This window comes from Ochotona princeps, chromosome 17 (assembly GCF_030435755.1).
Source record: "Ochotona princeps isolate mOchPri1 chromosome 17, mOchPri1.hap1, whole genome shotgun sequence".
Classification (NCBI taxonomy): Eukaryota; Metazoa; Chordata; class Mammalia; order Lagomorpha; family Ochotonidae; genus Ochotona; species Ochotona princeps.
Window position 1 is genome coordinate 49,817,351 of NC_080848.1, and position 12,277 is coordinate 49,829,627.

Here is a 12,277-nt window from a genome sequence, read left to right on the forward strand (position 1 = left end):
GGTAAGAAGTTATAATCAGAATCACAGCCAGGACTCAAGCCAAGCCTCCAAGACAAGATGCAGTGGCCATGCCCAACCTTCTCATGGACCCTTGGGCCAGGATTTTTGCCATCCAGGAAGCATTTGCCAGTTTGCTAGTTTCTGTTTCATTTGTGTCTTATCTTTTCTATAGAATAGGGATTCTGTTCTTTTATTTATTGAAAACATATCTTTAATATAATGAATAATTTCTTATGAAGCATTTTCCTAGCCTGCATTTGCCTATCTTTTATCTTTTTTTTTTTTCTCTTTGTCTTTTTTCTTTCACACATCTATCTCCCAAGCCTTCTGGGAGCTAGCACCACTGTGTGAGTTAATGCTCATTATCAGAAAGAAGTGGAAGAAATCAAGATGGGAGGATCTTCCAGGAAGCCTGGCCATCTGCACCACAAATAGTAACGAGAATAGTTACTGTTACTGGATTGATGAATACTCATTCTCAGCCAAATACAGCACGAGCCCGTTTTTGGCTAATCCCCATTAATTCCTTCTAGCAATACTACGATCTATGTGTCATCCCTCCTAATGTTGGGAGAAGAAATGACGTTCAGGGAGGTTAAGGAAGGTGGCCTACATTCCAACAGAGTCATTGCCCACCCCAAGCCCATCCCCTGCTTCCTTCAAACCTAATGAGGTTCCCTGTCTACCCAAAGAAACAGTCTTTCAAGCATAGAATGACGCAGAGATCAGTTCCCTAACTAGAAGTCGAGGTGGAGCTTGGAAAACTGGAGAAGGGTATAGGAATGAGACCAACCCTAGGGGACAAAATTAGGTCAAATAACTAAAGTTTGAGAGTGGGGACCATAATTCATCATGATGATAATGTGTTGTAGTCCTTTGAGGTTCTGTTCCCTTTCCTGCGTCTATAAGACTCTTCTTTAGAAAAGCATTGGAGGAGGACACCTGATAAACGGGAAGAGTCTTTCTTACCTATTTTGCCAAAAGAAGAGGTATTGCTGAGGCTCTCTCCAGGACAGCAGATGAGGAAGTCCAGAAGCAGGGCTACTGGCTGTTACGTATTAATTAATCAGTTGTCCAGGACAGAGTTGGGGAGAAGCATTTAGGAGCTAGATGCATCTGGAATAAAAGGAAGAGGTTAAGATGATGTCTTGGTGACCATGAACTACCAAACAGGACATCAACTGGAACTTTTACTTGCAGCCCAAGATTCAGGATGAAATGTGTATGTGTGTGTTTCCCAACTTGACTCACATGGCACCTCTGGCCTGAGACAGTTTCTCTCCAACAAAGAAGGAAAATCCATGATCAGAGACAACTGTTTAGCTGCTGCCTGCCTCCGGGACCAGGAAGGTGGAGCCAGTGTCCAGCCATGAAGTACTTGATCTCCATTCTTCAAGTATCCCAGTCTTAATTTATCACCATGCAGGGTCTGTTGTGCAATTGACACTAACAACAACAACAACAAAAGACTCCTGCATTTTACTAACTCGACTTTCGAGCCACCCAATGTTTTCATCATAATATTTACTTCTGGGTAAATAGGCTAAATTCTCCAATTCTGATACAAAACAGAAAGATCAGAGAATGAAAATAAATAGATGACATGGCTGTTTAAAGATAATGTAAAATGCTTTCTAGCAGCATAAATATTTGATTGTAAAACTTTCAATATGTTGTGTCTATTGAGTAGCAATGTACAACAGTTAAATAATTCGGTCAGCCCCAATGGACCGGAGTCATGCAGAAGTTCAGAGGCAGGCCCAGCTTGGCAAGACGCCAACTTCCTGTCATAACACAGCCCCATGGCTAGCCCTAGATGCTCTATCCCTCCCATCTGGAGAAATTTGGTGAGGACAAAGCCACAACAGACAAAAATACAGGGTCAGATGGAACACTTAAGGATATCAAACATTTCCCTGTCACTCTCCCTGGCTAATCTGGTTGTATAGAACTTTCTGTGTGTCATATATGTAGGAACATTATGAAGTTCAATTTTGTCGGTACTTTTAGATTCTATTCTTTGATATCTTATTGTCTGTGGGATGTTTCTGGCGTATCTTGCAGGATTTATGTGGATTTGTTTTCATCATCCATCCAGGCTCTTGTATCAATGTCTGCCCACATACATGGTTTGACAAATAAGGTTGGATTTTATAGTCAACAGACCGGAGATTGGGAGACCATACTTTCTGTTGTTTGAGTTAGGACACTTTCAATCTCTTTGGGCCTCATTCTTACTAGCTATAAAGTGGGACTAAACAAGATATGCCTGATCCTTAGGTCACGGCAAGACACACAAACTGCGCTGTTTGAAGGATGAACCTTCTCACCACGTATGGAATCTGTGGATGCCTTCATCTTGGACCTCCAGTTTCCATAACCTATTCTGGTGGGGACTGAGGTTACAGACACATGAAACACACTGAACGCAGTGACTTGAGTACTAAAGCTACAGTTTTGGTTTCAATGCTGGTTACATGCAGTAGCCAGCACCCCAGTGTGCATGACACGGTGAAGAAGGTGGCTTTCCAATCTCAGTGATGTTGCTTTCCAATCACACTGTTGAGTGTAATCAAGTGCAGGTGACTTAGAACCTCTGATGAGCCTTAAATACATGGCACTGAATGCAAGCCTCCTTCTCGGCAAAGGAGTGTGAACATGGAGTGAGAGCTTCCCCGGAGCACTCCTTCAAATAATGGTGGGAGGAGCTAGTGTCATGGCAGATGACTGATCCAGCTGCTTGTTAATGTGCCTGAGAAAGCAGTGGAAGCAATGCAAGGGCTTGAGTCCTTACATTCATGTGGGAAACCCAGACAAGGTCCTGGCGCCTGGCTTCAGCCTGGCCATGCTCCTGGCTGTTGTATTCGTTTGGGGAGTGTACCAGCAGATGGCCACTCTTTCTCTCTCTCACCCATCTTCTCTCTGTAATTCTGTCTTTCAAGCACATAAAATGTTTTTTAAAATGGGAGGAAATGAGTCAAATTTTAAATCTATCACATTCTATTGCACAGAATTAGAGTTATGTTTTCTTTTGATGTTTTAAAATGGCAAAATACACACACACACACACATACACACAGATCCTATCTTTTACACTAGATGGTTGTAGGGATAAAAACCAAATAGAATAATGAAAAGAATAAAAGTCCTAATTTAAGGGAACACTGAGTTTAACCCTCTTGGTGTGAACGCCCTTCGAAACCTTCATGGAAAATGGACTTGAGAGAGAAGTTTATGTTGGTGAAAAAGCTTTTGAAATCTTTGCATAGTTTTTTCATAGCACACATTTTTTCAGCAACTTTTGTAAGGCCTCTTTGTGGGCATGGCTTTCAAAATTTTTTATGCCCCAATAAACTTATCTGTTAACTTCACTTTCCATGAACTTTTGGAAAGACCTTTATATGTGTTCCAATGTCTTCACCCCGAGCCTATCACATTGTACAGGTTGGCATAAGTTTGTTCATTGGGTGCATGAGCTCAATGGCAGCCAAAAGGAGTTTCCTCCCACTCAGACCTCCAAGGAAAGTGTCAGCCAGAGTGCGGATGCCAGCTGATAAAAACTTACAAGAGGCCCTCCCCTCCAGCTTTCTAAGGGATACAACCTGCAGGCCTTGGAATGCTGGACTCTGCTGAGGAGCAGAAGGAAGTGACCGTGAGATGCCAGCCACTGGCAATCGGCACTCACTCCTCCTTCTGTGGGTCTACCTTTCAGGTGACTGAATTACCCGGGAGGGGGCAGATGGATGCTGCATCTGTCTGGATATCATGGACTCTAGGCCTACAAGCAGTGAAAACTAGATATCTTCAATCCATCACTGGCAAGGACCTGCTGATTTGTTATTTTAAGTAAGTGGGAAGAAAGGGATTGCACTGTGAATAATACGTTGGTTAGAATCTGCTGCTTTGACTTGCTTCTCTGAGAGATGAGTGAAGATGGTCCATAGTCACATCCCTACTAAGGGCTTGGTGTGCCACACCTTTCTAACCTTTTTACTTCTTTCCTGTTCCGTGAAGTAAAGCGCTGTTACACCGAGAAGCCATCATTTAATTTTGACACATGGTCTCCTGAGTCTGGATTTAGGACTGAGGATACTATATCTTTCCTCACCTCATTCTCTAAAGGTCTAGGGTACTCAGTATGTGCATGGTGGCAGAAAAATGAGTTGGACGCAATCTCCATGTTGGGAGTTTTTGCGATCCAGTGAACCTTGTGGGTGGGGGAGGTAAAGAATGTGCCCTGCAGTAGAACTTGAGCTTGGGGACCCTTGTCCATGCTACTTGCTGATGCAATCTGTATGGGGCTGAGCATGTAATTATTCCCAATAAAGAAACATTTATTGAATAGTAGGGGGAAGTAATAGGTAATGCATCCTATAGAACCTAGAAGAACAAATATTTCCTTTTTTTGAAACTATCCCTGAAAAGACTTTTAAAATAAATGGAAGATGCATTGAACAATTTCATTGGAAGTCCATCTTTGATTCAGAAGCAGAAATGCACATTTCAATGTGTCTTCAGTTCTCGATAATATAGTCTCTATTATACAGTTCCTCTAGATGAATATATGTCCATGCATGTTTAGCTATAAAGCTATTGATCTTGTATTTTGCATGGAGGTTGCCTTATATCAGAGACAACATATGTTATTTGTCTTTTTGAAATTGGCTTATTCCACTGAGCACAATGGCCTCTAGTTGGGGCTGTTTTGCTGCAAGTGGTAAAATTTCGTACTTTGTAATGGCTGAGTAGCAGTTCATGGAGTAGATGCAGCACCGTTTCCTTATCTATGCCTACAATGTCAAGAAACACTGAAATAGCAGAATCATCATTGGCTGCACTGTAATACTATAGGGGAAATCAATCAGGAGCAGGAAATTGGGGAGGGAGGAGGGAACACCTCTGAGCCTATGCAACTGTATCACTAAAATCAATAAAAAAACAAATGGAAGATCACCAAAATCATCATTTTTTTTCTCTTAGTAGTACATGAAACAGTGACTACCTTATAATCATTAGCCTTATGTGTGATGATGCATGCTAAATAATGATACAAAATAAGAATTAATTATGAAATGTTGGAATCCAATACCTAATTCTTTGGGTGGTCTGAGGGGGGACATTTCTTGAAGTCAGAGCTGGATAGAAAAAAATGGACAGGGAGTTGCAACTAGGGGTTGGATCAAGGAAGGTAAAAATAGAAATAGATGGAAGTTTCAAGTATGTGCCAAAAAATGATTCAGCAATGTTTCCAGAAAATTGAGAAGGCATATACTACTGGAATACAGAATCCCTGTTTATAAGCAGGACAACAGAATTCTTTTAGATAAAGGTAAGGTTATGGCAGACTATAGAGGACTTTGAATAACAAGCTGCATGATTGGTACATACAAACTCCAGCTCTGTACATACATTTGATCTAATGAATAATGTGCTACAAATAGCGTTCTGAGGGTAAGCTTGTGCAGAGAGGATTGAAGTCATGAAACTAGAGGCAGGGAGCGGAGCCAGAAATTATCTTTGTAATCTAGCAGAAATGCCAATGAGGGATTGTGCTCAAGTAGCAGAAATGAAACAGAGGGCAGAGGGGGAGAGACAGGAGAAACTACGAAGGAACTCTTGGGTCTGGCGCAAGAGCCTAGTGGCTAAATCCTAACCTTGCAAGTGCTGGGATATCACATGGGTGCCAGCTCATGTTCCAGCTGCTCCTCTTTCCATCCAGCTCCCTGCTTGTGGCCTAGGAAATCAGACAGCCCAAAGCTTTGAGACCTGCAACCACATGGGAGACCTGGAAGAAACTTGTGGCTCCTGGCTTTGGATCGGTTCAGCTCTGTCTGGCTGTTGTGGTAAATTGGGGAGTGAACCAGTGAATGGAAGATTTTTCTGTCTCTCTTCCTTCTCTCTGTAAATCTGCCTCTCCAATAAGAATAAATACATCTTTTTTAAAAAGTTGCCATCATTTTCTTATTTTCTTTTTCATTTTATTTGAAAGGCAGAGAGACTGAGAGACAGACAAAAATCTTCCATTTGCTGATTCACTGCTCGGATGCCCACCAAGCTGCTGATTCACCCCTCGGATGCCCACCAGCTCAGACCAATGCCCTGGGGGTGCCAGGGGCCCAGCAGCTGAACCATCACCTGTTGCTTCCGAGGGTGCACAGAGCAGGAGAAGCAGTCAGCAGTCAAGACCACAGCAGGCACTCCAGTGTTGTGCATGTGTGTCTCCCAGGTGGCTCTTACTGCTCCACCCAAGTTTTATAAATGGAAAAACATATTCAGCCCAGAAGACAACAACCAGATTTAAAACTCTGTCTACTATACAACATCTTTCTTTGTCATCTAAAATGTAGACTTGACTACTGGACTTTAGCATTGTAGAGGAGAAGTCTAATGTGGGATTAGCTTTTTCCTTTTGTGGGTCAATGTTTAAAATATCTGTATTCTTACAGGATTTTTCTAAAAAAAATATTGAATTAAAAAAGGGCAAAAAATATGTTTTTGCTGTGTCCCAGTTTATTCAATTTTTAATACTTAGTAAATTCTTTCAAACAAAAGACCACCATTTTAGTTCAAGAATTATCTTCTTTCAATTCTTTTGGTTTTTGATATTTTGAATGTTCTCTTAGGAATTCATGTTACTCAGAATTACTGCATCTTCTGGGTTATTTTTCCTGTGTTTGTCATTTTCTAATACCTTGCAATGTTTATCTTTTATACTCCAAGTTATGGGGAAACTCCTTGAACTTCTATTGTAATTAAATTGTTCCAGTTTTATACAGTCCATTTGCTGCATATTACATTTTAAAGGTTTCTGATCATTTTAAAGTTTCTAAGATCCTTTCTGATTTTAGGATTTTTATGTAAAACATAAAATCCTCATGAGTAATTTTGGAAATGAGTATTAGAGATAGGGGTTGCTTAAAACTGTCTTGATATCTGTTATCAAAATGGGGGATCCGTTGATTTATCACATCAGTTTACTCTCTGCTAATGTACCTGGGAAAGTAGTAAAAGATAGCCCAAATACTTGGGTCCCTGCCATCCATATAGGAGACCGGGATGAAGTTACTGCTTGTGGGCTTTGTAGCCATTTGGGAGTGAACCAGAAAATTAAAGCTCTGTCTCTCTCTCTCTGTGCAATCCTACCTTTCAAATGAATAAGTAAATCTCATCTTTTTAAAAAAGAAAGTTAGAAATTCATGTCCGTTTTTTTTCTATGAACTTTGCAGGACTCCTCATACGTATAAATTTCAAAATATTTTTTTCATCTGAATAAACCTTTTAATCCCACTTTCCACAAACTTTTTCAAACACCCCCATATAATAGTAATGGACAGGATCACACAATATCACTCAGTGCTGGTTTGTAGTGGCCATTTGAGTAGTGAACCAGTGAATGGAAAACATCTCTCTTTCTCTCTCCCACCTCCCCCACTCCTCCCTTCTTTGTTGCCTAGCTTTTCTAAAAACTAAATAAGTAAATCTTTTTAAAAATTTTTTTTAAAGATTTATTTATTTTTATTGTAGAGTCAGATATTCAGAGGAGGAGAGACAGAGAGGAAGATCTTCTGTTTGATGATTCACTCCCCAAGTGACCACAACAACTGGTGCTGCGCCAATCTGAAGCCAGGATCCTGAAACCTCCTCTGGGTCTCCCATGCGGGTACAGGAATCCAACTCCTTGGGCTGTCCTTGGCTGCTTTCCCAGGCCACAGGCAGGGAGCTGGATGGAAAGTGGAGCTGCCGGGATTAGAACCAGCGCATATGAGATCCCAGCACGTTCAAAGCGAGGACTTTAGTCGCTAGACCATCGCACCGGGCCCAAATAAGTAAATCTTAAGAAAGAATATTTTGCTTTCCATGTTTTTGGGTCTAATAAATAAATCTATCTTGGAAGAATTTGTGATAAGATGAAATTTGGTTTTCATGCTTTTATGCTTTCTCCCTAATACAGACTGACTTGAAAGTCTGTCACCTCCTGATCCATACATTGAACTCATAACTTCTGGCACTTCAGAACATGACTGTATTTGGAAACAAGGTCTTAAAACAAGCTGATTCAGTCCAAATGTAGGCCAGCACATTTTGTTGAAGCCATAGTTCCATCTGTCTGGTGTCCTGCTAAGGGGAGGAAATTTGGACACATACAGACGTTGAGATTTCACTTGTACAAAGCAAAGTCCACAGGAGGACAGAGGGGAGGTGACCATCTACACTTCAGAGAGACAGGGGGTGGGAGGTGAGGTGGGGTGAGGGAGGCTCCACAAGAAGCAAATCCTGCTGACACCTCCATATCTCCTTCTCAGCCTCCAGACCAATGGGAAAACCAATTTCTGGGTTTGTTTTTGTTTGTTTGTTTGTTTTGTAACTTCCAGCCTGTGATTTTTTTTATTATGGTGTTCCCCACAAACTCACCTTCTCTGATGATCCCTTCTCAAGGTCCACCATTCCTTTTCCCCACTGAATGTCCACAAGGGGCCGGGGCTCACAGTACTTCCTCCTTGTCAACTTGCATGTTCTGCTGATGGATAGCCCTGTCGGTCAGAACAAAACAGACCTCTCTCTTGTCTTTCCACACTTGCCCCCAGTGGAGAATCATGCGAGGGAGTGAATGGGGCAGTGTGAAAAAGCACACACAGGTGAGACTGGAAGGCAAAGATCGGGAGTGAGGGATTCAAGGAGGGTGCGGGACAGTTATTCCACCCAAGGAACAAAGATGGTGCTGCTGTTGGTGATGGTGATGATGATTTTGGCTGAAAAGATCTTCCTTCCACTGGGATTACTTTCAAGGATTATAAAGTTACATGTTGAGGGTTGTTCACAGATAAACGTCTGAACTTTTCATTCCAAAGACATCCCTAGTCAATTCAGTTTCTCCTAATCCCCACAAATTATGTCAACTTGAACTCGCTAAGCAAGGAGGGGCCCTGGGTCACACAGCATCAGTGGCTCATGAAGAATTACAATTCACGCAGGCAGGCTTCTTGATTGTGTTTAAAACTGGACAAACAACTGATTTTTTTCAACGATTGATGAATTATGATTCTGTACGAACATTTGTACGAAAAGACGGTTTCTAATGGGGCTAAATAAATATTTGTCTCACTAACTTATACTTGGCCCAGTTTGTGAGCAGAGGGACTTTCTGAGGTCACAGGCTGTGTGAGATGAGCTGGTAGCTCTTAGGGACTAATCAAATACGTGCATGGCAGCTTTGTGCATGGGGATGCTTTCGTTCAACCTCTACTGGAGCCCTGCGGTCTGCTCAGCGGGCACTGAGAACAAAACCTGAACTCAGCCAGTTGGTTCTAAGGCGTGTGTTAGCAGTTCCTCACAATAAACCACTCTGCAGCCCTACATCACTAACCTTCAAACTTTCATTAAAGATTTATCTTACTTGAAAGGCAGAGTGATGGAGAAATAGAAAGAGATCTTCCATTTGCTGGTTCACTCCCCAACAGCCATGATAGTTCAGGCTGGGCCACGCTGAATGCAGGAGCCAGGAACCTGTCTGGTCTCCGATGTGGGCGGCAGGGGTTTGGGTCCTTCTGTCACCTTTGGTTTTTGCCAATCCCTGGAAGCTGGATCTGAAGAGGAGCAGCTGAGACTTTAACTGAAGCTTCAACATGGAATGCCAGCCTTGGAGGCGGAGGCTTACTTAACGTGACAAAGCGAGCCCATGAGCTGGATTTTTCTTCTCCACAAAGTGAGATTACAGAATCCTGTCCAATCCCATTCCTTAGTTTCAAGCAAGATCAAGTAAATAAGAATAAGAAAAACCTATTCATGATAAAGTCCTGGTGTTTCCAGGTGTCATCTTTAGGACAGAACCATGTGTACCTGCTAATTGGTTCTTCCAGCAGACTGAACCCTCACTTTGCATGGGGCCGCCTGCGCAGTCTCGGGCTCTCAGAGGCTTTGCACTGGGCAAGGGCTGCTTTCAGCTGGTGTTGCTCCTGCATCTGCTGTTCACCACTTCTCTGCCCAGCTGTGTCACAACTTCTGCCTTCCATAACTGACTGTGTGATGGAAGGGTACGTGTGGATCTTGACAGTCTGAGGGCCAAAGCAGATAGATCTTGTCTCTGCATTTTCTTCCATCTATTGCAGGTGTTTAGAAGCAAAAACGCTTTTTACCTAACAAATCACCAAATTAATACTTTGGGTCAATCAGCCACTCACTTGGGAGAAGCCAGATTCGTCCTCGGGACCCCTACACTCTCACCAGGAACATATTTGCATCAGTTAAGACTTGTCTAAGTAAGAGACATCAGGAGTTCTCATCCTCACTGAGTCTTGCCATTGTGGAAAAGGCAAGAAAGCTTAAATAGTATGCCCCAAAGGACACAGACTTATCATTCCCTCCGGTTCAGCAGTTTTCACTCTACTCAAATCCAATCACTATTGTCTCTGAGCTCTTCATTAGTATTCAGAAAAGAAGTATTCACAGAACCTGTTTTGCCTTTTGGCCTCACATTTTTGCCCCTCTTTTTTTGAGCCCATACTTTGAATGATGTTAAAAAAAAAAAAAAAAACCCTCTTGACAATTTCTGCCTCTGGAACCAAAGGGAGCGCTGACAGCAAAAGAGAGATGAGGATAATGGGCCTGAATTCCCGTTCTAATTCTCCACTCATTTGCATGTGATGAACAAGGGCCCAGATGCCTTACAGCCTGTGATGTGAGGAGTGAGTGGGGTTTCAGGCTGTGAAGAGCCCAGGCGCCTTTTGCAGGTCACTCTGTGAATTTTGCATAGGCTCCCAGTTGGAGGGGAGGAGAGAGTCCGCCAGTACTCTTGTTGGTGCCCTCTGCCCACGACTTGGCAACTCCTCAGAGCGCAAAAAACGCCTTTTCGTGTAACCCTAATCAAAACACACTTTGAAAGAGGTGCTGGTTGCCAAAATTTTATATTTATCCCAAGAAAAATTAGAAACTATTTTTGGATTATCTGCACATGACTGGCTTGCCTCGCTGCAGATAAACAAAAAATTACTTGTATGCATATGCCTAGGCCGCACAGAACTAGTGCTGGGTCTCCCCGCTCAGTTCCGCCTGTGGAAATGGGGGCTTCAGGCAGCTACTCCTCTCCAGCAACTCCAGTCTGCAACAGATTCAAAGTGTGGGACATACCCAGACCTAGGCATGTCCTAGGATTTGGACTTCGATCGTTCCTAGCTCTTGCAGCACTGGATTGGTTCGTCAACTTCTGTGAGCCTCAGTTTACTTACGGGCAACACAGGGATGAATCACACTTCTTTTCAAGGTGGTGGAGGGGATTAAACACAGTAAAACTGGGTTATCTGGTGAGTGCTGGAAAACTGCTAGCTGCCTGCTCTTCCCAGACAGAAAACCAGGACCCTGGACCTCTTTCGTCTTTTGCCGCCTCTCTAGGTGCCATGACTGGTTTAGAAGCAGAGCTGGTTTAGAAGCAGAGCAGCTGAGACTTAAACTGGAGTCCCGATAGAGGATGCCAGCCGTGCAGGCAGTGACTTAAGCAATTGTGCCACAAAGCCAGCCTGTGGTCTCAACTTTTTTTTTCTTTACAATGGCTGCATTTAAAGAGATGGCTAGGGATGTTAGGGAAACATATGCATGTTCTTGCACAGTGTTCAGGAAGAATTCATCCAGAGAGGACGGTCAGGCACGCAGGCCATGGAGCAGGACACACGCATTCCAGTGGCCTTGGAGCCCAGACACGGATCAAGGATGTGTTAAAGAAGCCAGAGTACCTTGGGATGCAATGCACCTGGCAGCCACAGGCCTTTCAACTCAAGAATTTCAAAACACCATGCCCGGCCAGCAAACATGGGGGCAGTCCAAGTGTGGTTCTTGGCGCCTCTGTACGTAGCTCTTGTCTCAGAGGACTACGTTGTTCCATTCCTTTCAAAGCTGTCTGGGGGTGGGGGTGGGGGGAAGCAAGTCAGCTCCTTTGGACATCTGTCCTTTCTTTGCTCATGACACCTGGGCATTGTGGGCATTACCGTCCATTTACATGCAATTCGTAAGCCCTTTTGCACAGAGGCAGAAGTTAAAAAATTAATAGATGTATTTACAACAGTATGGAGCCAGACAGCCAAACTTTAAGCATCTAGGAAGAACAGTCTTTCAAGCTATGGAAATTAGAGTCCAGCCATCACCTCTGACTGGAGTAGGCAGAGGCACAGATGTAGGAGGGGCAGGTGAATGCTGGCATAGTTAACCAAAGCCTCCTAAGGCTTTGTCAAGCAATCAAGGGGCGAGGGAAGCACCTTATTAGCCCATGGTGTGTGCTGCTACTGTCATG